Consider the following 15,007-nt stretch of genomic DNA (forward strand, 5'->3'; position numbering starts at 1 on the left):
TACAGGTGCCCACCACCACGCCCGGCTAATTTTTGTATTTTTAATAGAGACAGGTTGCACCATGTTGGCCAGGCTGACCTCAGGTGATCCACCCACCTCTGTCTCCCAAAGTGCTAGGATTATAGGCGTGAGCCACCAAGCCTGGCCAGGTTCCATAAGGTCTTCATTTAATGTTACCAGTAGAATCCTGGGGATCAAACATTTTTTGCACCATAGACTTGCGGGTTCAGAAAAGATGTTACAATTCTTTGCAAAATCCAAGTTAGGGATAAAGAAAAGGGATCAATGTTGATGTCATGATGGCCTTGGAGGAAAGGTGTGATATGAAATACATAAATGTATTTTCTCTGAATTTTTGATGTCCTCTGCCAGAAAACTTCACTGTTAAAACATTTAAACCTAATTTGAAGGTCTTATGCTTCATTTTAATAGTGAGATGGAAAAACCAATCCAGTATTTATCTTGAATGTGTAGTTCTTAAAATTCAAGTTATTATAGTCGTCTTTTGTAGAGGCATAGCAGAAGATAATGTATAGTTTTAGCATCGGGTGTATGTAGTGTTTCTGGTAGACCTTTTCCAATTAGAAATGATATAGTATATGGTTATGTTTATAAATAACACAAGGGAATGTTTAACTTACTACATCGTCTTGGTATGCTGTGCTTTTTTTGAAAGGTGACTAACATTTTCTTTGAATATTTTTATCAATACCTTTTCCCAAAGCTGTTACACACATCTGAAATCTCAGTGTTATGAATGGACACGACATTTAAGGAAATAAAAAAATCCCATTAGTGAGTTGTTTTAAATTTCCTGGCTCAAATCCATGTATGAGTAGTATATCTGTCTCAGCTTTGATTTGTTGGCCCGATAAAACCACAGACATGCCCATTTGAAACGGGAGCTCAGCCTTGGGTCTGGCCGACCAAGGGCCATCAGGTTAGAGGGGGCTGTCCTTGGAGGGCCTTTGTAGAACTTAGGACCTGAGACTTGCTGTGTTAGCAGTAGAGTGTTGCTAATCCCACGGGGACCTGCCTGGCTTCTGAAGGGTTGCTCTCTAAAGGCTGCCTCATGATATTATCTAGGGCCAAGTTAGAAATCAGAGGGGCTGCCAGTCTAAAAATAGCCACAGCCTACAAAGAGGGACCTCATGGCACAGAGCCACTGCTGCCTTCCTGATGCCAGAAGTTGATCACATGAAGGGGGGCAGGAGGCCGTCGAGTGGGAAAGGGGTGCTGACTAAAGACAGGTGTGGCCTGTGCAGGGAAGAGCCAGCATTTCTTCTTGGCTTGTGTAGGGGGATGTAGAAGTCTTAGTGGTTGATTTAAAAAATTTTAGAAATGAAAGCAAATATTGAAGTTAGTCTTTTTATGAGGCTAGGCTTACTCGGATATATTTCTGGATAATTCTAATTTGTAAGAAACTCTTGTGTTTAATGTGAATCACTGTCAGAGGAGTTGAAACAGTAACTTGTGTTGTTTCCTTATACTGCCTTTGAACACAAAGTGAAGCCTTGTTTCAAAACTTGCAGACAACAGGCCATTTAAACAAAGATTACACATTTTAAGTTGAAATTTAGGGGAGGATTATTTCACATTCTTAATAATAAGTCTTTGGATACAATATGGTACAAATTGTATGTTGAAGTCATGCGGGCTAGAAGAAACTTCACTTGGAAATTAAGACATTCTTTTCAGAATGGTAGCTGTTTGCTGATTGGCTATAAGATATTTGAAACATAGTATTTCTTTTCGAGACTCCTTTGTTCCATTTTAGGTGGAATCCTATCTCTTGAGAAGTTGTGCAAGTAAATAATCAGTGGTCAAAAACCAGGAGCGCTCTTACCCCTTGAAGTCTTTGGGGGTAATTGTGGAGATCTGATTAGATAAGAGGAGATAATTCTGTTTGAACACCTATTGATTTAGCGATGAAATGTCATTGATTTTCAGAGATTCTTCCACAGCCCCTCAGGATTGACTATGAAGTGTAAGCTGTGTCATTTGATTTGTGGTGGCAGTGAGCACTCCCTTGCCTTTGATGCTGCCTCACGTCACCTTTTGCAGAAAGGTTAGTCTGTTGCTAATTATTGTTTTAGGCCACTGGGTCCCTTTTTTGTATTAGGTGTGATACAAGAAGGCTTGGACTGAGGGATGCCAGGAACTGAGTACAGTTCAGAAGGATGACTCTGGGTGCTGTTTTGAGAATATATTGTAAGTTGGCAGGGGCTCACGATTTGCCTAGTAGTAGTCCCAGAGAGAGAGAGAGAGAGAGAGTGGTGGCTTGGGCCAAGGATAATAGTGAAGGTGAGGAATGGTTGCGTTTGAAATGTATTTTGAAGGCAGTGCCTATTGGAGTTACTATTGGGGACAGAGGGAAAGAGGCAGCTTATTGCTGACTCCTGGGTTTTTGACTTGAGGTACATTCATGGTGTCTTTTATTGAAAACCAGGAACACTGGTACAAGAAGGAAATGGGCAGGGGTCTGGATGCCCAGAGTTCCCTCTTAGACTTGAAGCTTGAGATTGTATCAGACTGTTCTTGCATTGCTAGAATGAAATACCCAAGGCTGGGTAATGTATAAAGGAAAGAGGATTAATTGGCTCGTGGTTGTGCAGGCTGTACAGGAAGCATGTTGCTGGCATGTGCTTCTGATGAGGCCTCAGGCAGCTTCCAATCATGGCAGAAGGCAGCAGGGGCCTGGCATGTCACATGGTGAGAGCAGGAGCAAGGGGACAGGAGAGGTACCACACTTTTTTTTTAGGGCTGTCCCTTGCGGAGCAGGGCTAAGCCATAGGAAGTGTGCCCAGAGTCAGCTGCCACGCACTTTTCAACAACCACATGTTGCAAGAACTCACTCCCTCTTGTGGACAGCCCCAGGCCTCTCATGAGGGATCCGCCCCCATAACCCAGTCACCTCCCGCCAGGCCCCACCTCCACCACTGGGGATCACATTTCAACATGAGATTTGGAGGGGACCCACATCCAACCCGTGTCAGAGATTCCTGGTAAACATGTAAATGGAGACGTGGCGTTGACAGTTGAGAAGTCCACCCTGGAGCTTTGGGGGAAAGATCAGTGCTAGAGATGGGCTTGTGGAAATTGTTATCAGAGCATATTTGAAACAAGAATGAGTGAAGGAAGAGAAGGAATGAGGGGCTGGGCCCTGCCCCCACCCCCCTCCAACACTGGAGGTTGATCAAAGAAGAATCTCTCAGAAGCATTTGCCAAAGAGAAGTCTGCGAGTTCAGGAGGAAAACCAAGAGAGAGTAGGGCCTCTGTAGCCAAGTGAAGGGGCCTTCCTCAAGCTGGGTTCCTGTAGTGTGAAGAGGTTTTTGTTTTGTCAAACTGGGACCATTTTGTCCAGTTTTTGGGTGAGAGAGAGAATGAGTGAGTATAATTGTTTTTCATTTCTCTGCTCTTGGTATGTTGGTCCCATCCATGTCTCTGTAGAGATTTGCTTTCTCTGTTTCTGGGTGTGTGGGGAAGGTGGCTGATGCACAGCTCCTGGATTTATGTTCTTTAGTTCCAGGGACACACTGTGTCTGACTACCTTTTTTCTTTTTTTTGAGACAGTGTCTCACTCTGTCACCCAAGCTGGAGTATTTGGCTCACTGCAGCCTCCGCCTCCTGGGTTCAAGCGATTCTCCTGCCTCAGCCTCCAAGTAGCTGGGATTACAGGTGTGTGCCACCACGCCTGGCTAATTTTTTTTGTGCTTTTAGTAGAGACAGGGTTTTCTCATGTTGGCCAGGCTGGTCTCGAACTCCTGACCTCAGGTTATCCAACCACCTTGGCCTCCCAAAGTGCTGGGACTACAAGCATGAGCCGCTGTGCCCGGCCCTGACCACCTGTTTCAAATCCAAATGCGGGGGGGGGGGGGGGGTGGGAAAATCACGTACTGTTAGAGTTAAGTGTCTGCACAAGGGCTAATTCACTAGTTCATTTAGTGGAACCCACCTCAGTGAGTAGGAGGGGCTGTGTTCAGAGAAAGGGGGTTATTGTGAGCTAAGCCCACACCCAGGTTTTCCATTTTAAGTAAGATACCATGAAATCAAGTCTTACAGCTGTTGAAATTGCTCCCAAAAGCGCAGTTACAGTTAGGTCTTAGAAGAGTCCAGGGAGTATTACATATCTATTTCCTTAAATTTTGTATTTGGATATGAAAATAGTTGTTAATAGTGATTAAATATCACTCATCGTCACCTATGAGTGATGTTTAATAGCAAAGAAAGTCTAATTTACAGTCAGCATTTATTGAATGCTTACTTTGTGTAAGCCTTGTATCTGAGATTTCTTTTTTTTTTTTTTTTTTTTTGAGACAGAGTCTCACTCAGTCACCCAGGCAGGAGTGCCATGGTACAGTCTCAGCTCACTGCAACCTCTGCCTCCCGAGTTCAACTGATTCTGCTGCCTCAGCCTCCCAAGTAGCCGGGAGTACAGATATGTGCCACAATGCCCAGCTAATTTTTGTATTTTTAGTAGAGACAGGGTTTCACCATGTTGGACAGGCTGGTGAACTCCTGAGATCAGGTGATTCACCCACCTTGGCCTCCCAAAATGCTGGGATTACAGGCATGACTGCACCGGGCCTCGTATCTGAGACTTCTGTGTATTGTCTGTAGGTCTCTGCAGGGATTGTTACCAGGATCACCCTTGACCCCACCGTTAATACCAAAGTCTGAGAATGCTGAAGTTTCTTGCATAAAATATCGTAGTATTTACCTATAAAGGACACATCCTTCCAGACTGTAAATCATCTCTAGGTTACTTTTAATACCTAATGTAGGTGCTATGTAAATACATTTATATTAGTTTTGTTATACTGTACTTTTTATTGTTACATTTTTTTTCTCCCAACTATGTTCAATCTGCAGTTGACTGACTGTAAATACAAGCAAGTCTTAAAGACCACTCAGCACCACGATACATTCTGAGGTTTGTTTGACCCTGCAGAAGGACCTCCTTATTAAGTGGGCCTTGACTGGGAATGTTCCATGAAGAGGTAGTTGTGTCATTCTTTGCCTGCAAGTGAGACCAGCGCTGGTGCTGAATGGCTCGGTGGCCCAGTAGGAACCTAAGCACCTTGACTTAACCCTGAAATGCCTGCATAGTCATGCAGCTCGGTATTGGGCTGTGTGTCTTGTGGTCACTTTTATTTTTAGGCCCCTACTGGGGTCACTCAGATTGGCCAGGCTGCCTCACCAGGAGTCTGTACCTGAGCTCTGTTTGCACAATGTCTGGTGACCGTGGGTCCAGATGTTTGTTCTAGTAATGTGTTCTAAAACATCTTTTACATCAAAAACAGCTTTGTCAGCATACTGCTGTGGTTACTATGATAATTTTACTCTTCTATGAAGTAATGTCTCTTTTATGATACTTAATAGACTGAGAATTTTATTGAAGATTTGAACAACAGAACTTGTAAACTTAGGAAACTTGCTCATATGTACACATGGCTGCTTTCTGTGTGACCGTCTAGCTTAGAAAAGCTTCCACCTGGCAGGTGTGTAGGGGTTGATGCATGCTGTCCTGTGGTGATTTTGCATTTGAGGATTTAGCATTTGAGGTCTACAGATACTCCTGATGCAGCCTGAAGTTTCAAGATCCCAGAGGTGGTACGATATTTTTCTTCTATTCTGTAGTTTGCGAAAGTCGAGGTATTGTAAGGTGAAGCCATTAGCTCTGACTCTTAAAGTTTGTGGTGGTGCTTTTTTTTCTTTTTAAGGTAAAAGATATATAACATAACATTTACATTTTAAACCGTTTTTGAATGTACAGTTCAGTGGCATTAAGTACAATCACAAAGTTGTGCAACTATCACGGGTATTTTCAGAACTTTTTCATCATCCCACACAGAAATTGTACCCATTTAACAATAACTCCCCGTGTTCCCCTCCCCCAGTGCCTGGTAACCTCGAATTGACTTTCTGTCTTTATTCATTTGGCTACTCCAGGTACTTTAAGTGGAATCATCCAATATTTGTCCTTTTCTGTTTTTTTGTTTTTGACATAATATTTTCAGGGTTCAGCCGTGTTGCAGCATGTAACAGAATTTCCTTCCTTTTTATGGCTGAATAATATTCCACTTTATGTATAGATCGCATTTTGTTTATCCACTCGTCTGTCAGTGGTATCCACTTTTTGATTATTGTAAACACTGCTGCTGTGAACATGAGTGTACAAATATCTCTTGGAGTTTCTGTTTTCTGGTTTTGGGGTTGTAAGAGTGGAGTGCTTGATCAGATGGCAATTCTATGTTTATCTCTTTGAGGAACCACGGAATTATTTTCCATAGCTGCTGCACCATGTTACATTTCCACCAGCAGTGCAGGGGCGTTCCAGTTTCTCCACATCCTCACCAGCATTTTGATCATAGGCTTTCTAACAAGTGTGAAGTGGTATCTTATTGTGGTTTTGAATTGCATCTCACTAAAGACTGATGATGTTGAGCCTCTTCTCATGAAACTCACCCCAATGCCTGGTGGCGTCACCTCCCCTTTCTTTTCTTTACCTTTTAGAAAGTGCTAAACTAACTTTCATTTTCTTCCCCAGTCCATACCCTCTTCTGATTTGAGACTGAGGTAGTAGGAGCCAGAATCAAGTAGGAAAAGCAACACCTTTGATTCTTTTATCCACATCGAAACCAAATCTTAACTGGTGTTCAGCTTTTAGGCCTTTATGCAGATGTTAAGGGCTATTTTTTTCCCCCAAACTAGTAGTAGCTGCTTTGTGGTTTAAATGGGTTTCAGATTGGAGGGCAGCCTGGGAGCTTCTTAACAGAATGCTATTAAGAGAGAAATGCTGTTAGTAGCATTTATCTAGGAAAATGAGCTTTGAGTTAAATAAATCTCCAAGCAAACTTTGGAAGATTTTATGCTTGTGGGTTGGGGACTGCCTTTACCAGCAGGATTGTTAAGGTCACATAATGAGGTGAGGGAGCTGAAGGAGGGAATGTAGGTGTGAGGGCTGCACAATGGGGAAGAACATGGACGCTGGAATCGTTAGGTTTGCCTCCTAGTCTTATTTACGTATAGTGTGCTTTGGGCCCTGGCTTCTGCCTCAGAAATGCTAGTCATTGATACATGCATGTGTAGATGTGTTTCCAGGCTGGTTGACATAGACAGGAGTGATGAGGGACGTGTCAGAGTTCTTCCTGGAAAGACCTTGTAGGATTTTGGTGCTCCATTGCTGTGATTTGAATGTGACTCCCAAATTTTATGTGTTTGGAGGTGGAGTCTTTGGGAGGTAATTAGATTTAGATGAGTTCATCGGGTGTGGCTCCCGTGATGGGACTGGTGGCTTTGTAAGAAGAGAGACCTGAATTGGCAGGCTTTTACTCTCTCACTGTGTGGTGCCTTTCGCCATTTTAGGACACAGCAAGAGGGCCCTCACCAGACACCAGTTTTGTGCTCTTGGACTCTCAATCTGCAGAACCCTGACCTAAATGAACTTTGATGGCTTATAAGTTACCCAGTCTGTGGTGTAGCAACAGAAAACATACATACACATCAAAGTGAGGTTTCTTACCCTAGATTTGCCTTTGTATAGGAAGGCCATTGATATAGACACTGGGCTTTTTGGCTTGTTTCGGTTAACCCCAGGGCATCTCTAGGCCACCTCTAATGACAGCGTGGCTAACATGACTCTTGAAGACTCTTCCCCCGTTGCTGCACTACGTATGGTGATCTGAGACACTGCAAAATATTTGAAAAGTTCAGTTCAGGGACATTGATTTGCGGTGATGTTTAATACAATCTTTTATTTTCCTTGGGGCTCTGATTCCTAATCTTTATATTTTACTGCACATCTTTTTTTCTCTTGGATCCTCTCTGTATACTAGGAGTAAAGAGAAATAATAGTCGTTCAGCCTAAGTTAACTTCTCATCCCAACTAGGTGAAAGTGAGGGGGAGGTTGTACGTGTGTGTATATTGCATGAACTGAGGAAACTAGCAGGATAATTTAGTTCGTAGTGGCTTTTGTTCTGAATGTATCTTTGGGAGTTTAATCTCCTTTTGATTCTCTAATATGGATTAGTCTGGTTATATAATCTTCAAGTCATTTCCATGCCAGTGCTTTACAAGGGCATGTTATGTTCATATGGTTTCTCGTTACCTTTTATTCCTTTGTGTTTTTTTGGTGCTGGATCACAGGTGGTGGTTTCAGAAATTAGAAGAACTGCTCTGGCTGTTTACAAAGTAATGATCTGAAATGCTTTTACTTAGTGCCTAGGTTTTCTTTCACATCGAATGATAGCGGGTTATAAAAAGAAGTTGAACATACTGTGTCTGGTTTTGGGCCTAGTTTCTCTTTGTAGGAAAAGTTAATCTGCTTTGCAACAACCCACTAGAGTACTGAATGTACTGGTTTCTTATCTTAATTGGCATCAGTGATTGGAGCCAAAAGTGCTTCCTTGGTATGACATCAGTACAGAGTACACTGGCCTCTTCTACTGGGAAGCAGGACCAGATAATTATGTTTTAGCAGATGTAATATGACAGTCATAATTATGAATCTCTTTATTTAAATCCTCTGTGGTACAGTCAGTAGGGATATTGAAAACAATAGGGATTCAAGTTTGGATAATACAAGTGAAATATTTATTCTTGTTTTCACCTGTAGCTTTGGTACACAAAGTATTTAGTGTATCGGTGTAGGACATCTTTAAATGTTTCAGTTATTTTGTTTTGTACATGTGTGTCTCGTTTCTATAGGCATTCCTTTTAATATGATGTTCTGAAGGCAGGATTAGTCTGCGGTATTGATGCCATTTCACCTAAGGTGGCTAAATGCACAGGTTTTAAAAAGGATAAAAATTACAGTTTTATCCTAAATGCACTTGTGTTTTGCTTTCTTTCATACATTTATGAGGCAAGATGATGGTAAACTAAAGCAGAGATGGAAGATAATTCTGATCCTGATTCTGCCTCTAAATAATTGTGTGATCTTAAAAGTCATCCAGGCCGCTACCCTGCACAGTTCTAGGGGCACCATGGCAATCATCTTTAAATGGACCAGTGAAGTTTCTGTCCATAGACTGTGGTGTGAATGGTGACTCCTAGAGTTATGCAGTAGATGCCACTAGAAATCGTAACTTCTTTTCTCTAGACCTCAGTTTTCTCACATATAGATCTAGTAGATTGGGTTAAATGAACTCAGTCACTCTAAACACTGGAAGATGAATTATCCATGTGAGTCAATCTCTTTTCCACAAGTGGACCCTGTTTATAGGAAAATAGTAAAATTGTCTTTGTTGTAAGAGTTGTATTTAATTTCATGCGAATCTATTGTAGGGTTTGTCTTCGTGTGTAGACTGCCTGCTTGCAAGACTTCTTGGCATGCATTTCAGGTGTCTGATTTAGACAATCTGTTGTTGGAATTTGAAAGACATTTATTTAGGGACTACACTGACTATTTTGTAAAGTAACAGCTTTGATGACACTAGTTATTCACATTGCTGAGAGCAGATATGCTGGCCCAAGATTCTGAATAAAAGATTTCCAGATCTTTTAATTGCAGTGTCTGTGAAAGGAATGTTGATTTGAAAAGTTCAATCCATAAAGCATGTATTTGATTCCATTGGAGCATAAATATATTTTAATGTTTTCATATTTGAATAAAATTCCAAAACTAATTATAAATATTTAAATCATTATATAAACGTATAAAGCAAACTTACAATGCAGAATATGCCCCTGCCTCCGATTCCTCATCACTGACCTGAGATGGTGAACCACGGCTAATGAGATGGTATATATCTTTCAGGAACTTTTCCTTACGCACATTATTTTATTTATTATTAACGTGAGAATTTTTGAGCAGTCTGAACTTCCTAAGTTTAAAGGATATGACACTCCTAAGAATTTATTGGTATAGGTAATTAGTCAAGGAAATGAGAAGTAAAATTGTAGCCAGGTTAATGAAGGTTTTTCCTTAAATCTAAATTCCAGTAATGTTATAGATGCATACTTAACAACTTACCTTTAGAACTTTTTTTCTTTTGCATTATCCAAATCACTGGAATATTCCAGTTTCTTTAATCCAGAAGCAGTCACCCAGCCACAGTGAATGCTGATTTAATCTGACAGGCAAAAGTCCCTTCTGTTTTCAGACATGGTCTGAAAATTGCTTGAAGAGCTTGTCGTGTTTTTGTTTGTTTTTAGTTTTACTGTAAGTGATGTGTATAGTATAACCAAGAAACATCTGCGTACAAGTTTTCTGCCTGTAAAGCCTCAGAAAAGTCTGTGATGTTTCATTGGCAGAGAGTCCAAGGAAAATTCTTCAGTTTGGAAGAAAAAAAAAAGTCATTACACTCAGCCCTATTACTGCTGCCAGGCTGAGCTGGTCTTTGAATAATCATAGTCCCCAGAGAGGATTCGTTGTATGGTCTGGTGTTTGGATTTCCTTTAGTCTGGTTGTAGTTTCTGCATTGCTCCTTGAAAAAGACAGTCTCTTAGGTGCAACCAAAGGCATTAACAATTTTTGTTTGGATAGCTAACTTGAATAAGACGTCACTTACGTTTATAGCAGTTGGTTCTGATATTCTAAGGACTATAGGTAAGTTAGCTTGGTATGGTTGATTTGGGGCATTTAAATTAAAACCACTCAAGTTTCAAAAGTAATTTTTTTTTTAAAGCTGCTCTTTAAATCTTAGATGCTTTCCACCTGCTTATATTTTGTTTGTGGTATTTATTATACTTTTATTGGGTTACCCCTACTTCAGGCTAAATTCTAGAATGTTTGAAAATGCAAAGATTATTATGCAGAAAAGTGAGTACACCCTTATGCACTTTTTGGAAAGGATAATAGTCAAATGTAGTGCTCTACTTTGGGTTAAAGTATCCAGTACAAAAACTCTCATTAAGCAACATGTAAAAATGTTGTATGTTATTACACCTGACTATGGTTATTTTATGGTTATGCCAACAATTGTATGGAGTGTAGCAGGAAATTACTATGTATAATATACTTATATGCCATCTGAAGTGTCTAGAACCTTGCTTATTTGTCACCTTTGCACTGTGATTCTGATTGTAGTGCTTCCCCCCCCCGTGTGCGTGTGTGTGTCTGTGTGTGTGTATGTCTCTGTGTGTGTGTGTGTATGTGTCTGTGTGTGTGTGGATATAAGCAAAGAGTGCGGCAGTGGGTCTGCTGAGAGAGAGAAGAAAACTGAAACTACTTGAATGCTTATGATGGAAAATGATCTGAGCATTTTAAACTTGGCAATTTGGCTTTCGTGCCGTGTTCGCAACAGGAAATGAGGATTGAGGGAAACACAACTTTGTTATTTCTGCTGCTTTTATGATATGTTTAAAGAATACAGGATGCCCTGAAAATGTTAAACCGTTTTCCTTATTAAGATTACTGACTAAGCCTTCAGAAATGCAGTTTTAAGAGTTTGTGAGTGCGTGGGGTCTTCCACATGCTGGCTTGGAGGTTTTAGGAAATTGTTGAGAGAAAAAAAAAAAATTGGAATGAAAGCATTTTTTGGAATGAAGTTGAGGAATCAGAATTCTTGAACCTCAGTAGGTCAGTTAATTGACTTTGTCTTGAATCTTTATACTTCCTGCAGGCTTTGCTGGGAGCTTCTCCTTCAGGGGTGCTGTCCTTGTCCTCATCAACTGGGGGCTTCCTCATGCAAAGCCTTTTTAATTTCATAGTGTGACTTATCTGAGACAGACTGACTATACTGTGCTGTTGACAGAGTAAGTCCGTTTTCCACTTCAGTGCCCATGTACATTGTAAACATATTAAAAAAACAAAAACAAAAAACCCCCGAAAACTCTACTCCAGAATGTAAACAAAATACCATCAATTGTTTAATCTTTATTTATTGGTGTAAAAATGATCTTTTTGGATGGTTCTTTTACTTTCTGGTGTGTTTGATAGCAGTTTTAGAGGACTGTGGAATGCCATCTGCCCACCAGGACTCTCTCTTCTCTGCTGGTGGTCTTGTAATGGTTTTTGTTTGTTTGTTTTTTGTTTTTGTTTTTTATTTTGGAGGTGGGGGGAATTCTATCTGCTTATAAGACACTTGGTAATGTTTGACTATTTCTATAAAAAATACTCTAATTACTGCAAAAAGGCTCTTAAAGATGTTTTAAATACAAACCTCATGTGGCTTTGAGGGTGGGTGGGGAAAGGGGGTGATATATGTTCGTTGAGGTCATTTTGATTTTTTTTTTTTTTTTTACCATGGCATAAACAGAGTTTCTCTCATAGCTTTCTTTGTGGTATATGATTTTCTTTTAAAAAGTCTTAAATGTATGTGTTTTAAAAAGAAGTAAATTACTTTTCCTTAGATAATTAAACTAGTGTCTGTCTCTATGCTTAATAAATTATTCATTTTAACCCAGATCTCTTATTCATTCTTTGAACCTCTCTTTTATTTGTTTTGGATTGAGTAAAAGACCTTTGAGGCCCTAGAACATCCAGAATTAATATCCTGAGTTCACAAATTAGTTTATTTGAAGAAAGAGAAGAGAGAACATTCTAAAAGTCTCCTAGTTTATACTCAAAGTGTAAATCCTTTGTGTATCTCTCTAGAATGTGATAGATTATTTATACAGCTCTCCGATACTATCTGCTGTGGCTTCCTTCTTTAAATATTAATGAAAGTAAAGTAGTCTTTTAAAATAATGTTTAATTCAACAGACCTGTATTGGGCACGTATTGTGTGCCAGCATCTCTGCTGCTCAGTGCAGAGGACACAGTAGTGGCCTTTTAAGCATGTGTGGCTTGTCCCCTCCCTTGCCTCTTGCTGCTACTGCCAGGAGTTCACATCTGCCCTAGCAGTTCCGTGCGTCCAGTCTCTCCTCACTAGGACGTCTTCCACCTTCAGCCAGTTTGAGGCATCCGTCGCCATCACAACTTCTTTGGCAGACTCACATTGCCTCAGGGTGGAAGCCAAACTCTTGAGCTGACCAAACTGTTGCCTTTTTATCTTCATGTACCCCAACCCCCAAACTTGGAGCATCTTACTGCACTTCAGTCTCTTTCACACCTTTTTTTTCTTTTAAGAGACAGGGTCTTGCTCTGTCACCCAGGCTGGAGTGCAGTGGCTTGGTCATGGCTCACTGCAACCTGGAACTCCTGGATTCAGGCAGTCCTTCTGCCCTCAGCCTTCAGAGTAGCTGGGACCATAGGTGTGCACCACCATGCCTGGCTGATTTTTTTTTTTTTTAGAGGTGGGGGGTCTTGCTTTGTTGCCCAGGCTGGTCTCGAACTCCAGGCCTCAAGCATTGCTCCTGCCTTGGACTCCTGATGTTTTGGGTTTACAGCCATGAGCCACTGTACCCAGCACCTTTCACCACCTTTCACTTTTTTTTTTTTAACTGCTAATGGAGAGCTTTAATCACCTATGTAAAAACAATACATTCATATATCAAAATTGGCCCCAAATTCCTTATTATCAACAGTCTAGAAATGAAATGACATATTCATATAAAACTTTGTTGTTTATAACTAAAAGATTTATGAAACTGTTTTTATAAATACATTTTTCTTTTACCCTGAGGCTGATACCACCAAAGTGAAAACAGAAAAGTCATTGTCAGCTGGAATGTATTCAGTACAGAGTCTTAAAAACCATTTATCATTATTCTGGAGTGATTTCCGTTCACTCTCGCCACCCACACTATGTGATGATAACAGGAAACGATGGCATATGGTTGTGTCTAGTCTTACTATATACTGGTTATCTAATTCTCAGATATTCTGATCATATGATTCTCAATTCAGTCTACCTACTAAAACAAGAAAATAAAATTTTAGCATCCATTAGCTCTACACTATCATACTTTAAAATATGATTACAATAGATACCATATTTTAAAATATGCTGGTCATATAATTCTCAGATACACTGATAATATGATTCTCAATTCAATCTACCTACCAAAACAAAATAAAATTTTAACATCCAGTAGCTCTGCACTATCATATTTTAAAATATGTATCAAAATCAGTTCTCTCTTACAAAAGAGAGGTTAGCAGTACATTCTCAGACCAAACGACAACAAACTCCCAGAAAACTAGTATAATACTTTCTTACAAAGGCTCCTGCCATGCATTCTACATATTTTATATAAGCCACCAAGGTAAGTTCAGAGTTCACATAGATTGCCTCACAAATACTTAACTTTGGGCTGTTAGTTACCTTGAGATAAGATCTGCAAATGTCTAAAAGAAAAATAACTCCCAAATGCTGCAACAGTTATTCCATTCAAGTGCTGAGAGAGGTATGCATATTAGACTTGTAAAAAGATAGCCATGTTGAGTAGGAGGAGATCTCATGGAGGAATGAGACTTGTGTGTGACCTTTGGGATGAGTGGGAATTAAACATTTTCTCATTCTAATCAAGGATGATGATTACTTGTGCACTGGGTGTACTCATATGTGATGCTCTGCAGACATTTAATCACCCATTGGTTGCCAAGTTTCTGTTCTTCTCTTTAAAATTGCATGGATACCGATAAGACTTGTTTCTGCTGATACTGTATGCTTTCAGTTTTATGATCTTTGACAGCTGTAACGAACTTGAACTTGATGACAAAAATTCACTAAATCAGCACCCAGTGTCAACTAGTCTTAAAATGCCTCTAAAGTCACAATTAGTCTTCTTTTTTTTTTTTTAACAAAGGTAAACTAATGCTAACATAAAGATCTCTTAATTTGTAGTATATATTAATTTTATAGTATATAAAGTATATAATTTCATATAGTAAATGATAACTTAAATGATAATGAGAGGATTTGTGAAAACTAAGAACCAATTTTTGGTGCTATTTCTGTTTGTCGTTAGGTAATTTAGAAGCCCTGTGATATCTGATTTTGTGAGTGGGTATTTTTATGAAGAGATGTAGTAAGGGACTTTACCAGAAAATTCAGAGTATACTGTCCTTGAATTGAATTGACCTGTCTCTGAAAGAGCCAAGAAATAAAACCAAAAGAATTCGTGTGTGTGTGTGTGTGTGTATGTATATATATCTGTGCGTGTGTGTGTGTGTGT

The 15,007-nt window shown here is 39.9% G+C and overlaps 1 protein-coding gene across 3 annotated transcripts in view; it reads left to right on the forward strand.

Annotated features, from left to right (window-relative positions):
- Nucleotides 1-15,007, forward strand: part of MTUS1 (microtubule associated tumor suppressor 1) — a 161,317-nt gene that overhangs the window by 19,758 nt on the left and 126,552 nt on the right. Inside the window, exon 1 of one of the 3 annotated variants that reach the window (XM_011934874.1) lies at nt 10,405-10,553. The exons of the other annotated variants lie outside the window; for them this stretch is intronic. The gene's annotated coding sequence lies outside the window, so the exon portion shown is untranslated. Of the gene's footprint in view, nt 1-10,404; nt 10,554-15,007 lie in introns of those variants that run through there. 3 annotated transcript variants of the gene reach the window in all.

This window comes from Colobus angolensis, unplaced genomic scaffold (genome assembly GCF_000951035.1).
Source record: "Colobus angolensis palliatus isolate OR3802 unplaced genomic scaffold, Cang.pa_1.0 Scaffold14, whole genome shotgun sequence".
NCBI classification, from domain to species: Eukaryota; Metazoa; Chordata; class Mammalia; order Primates; family Cercopithecidae; genus Colobus; species Colobus angolensis.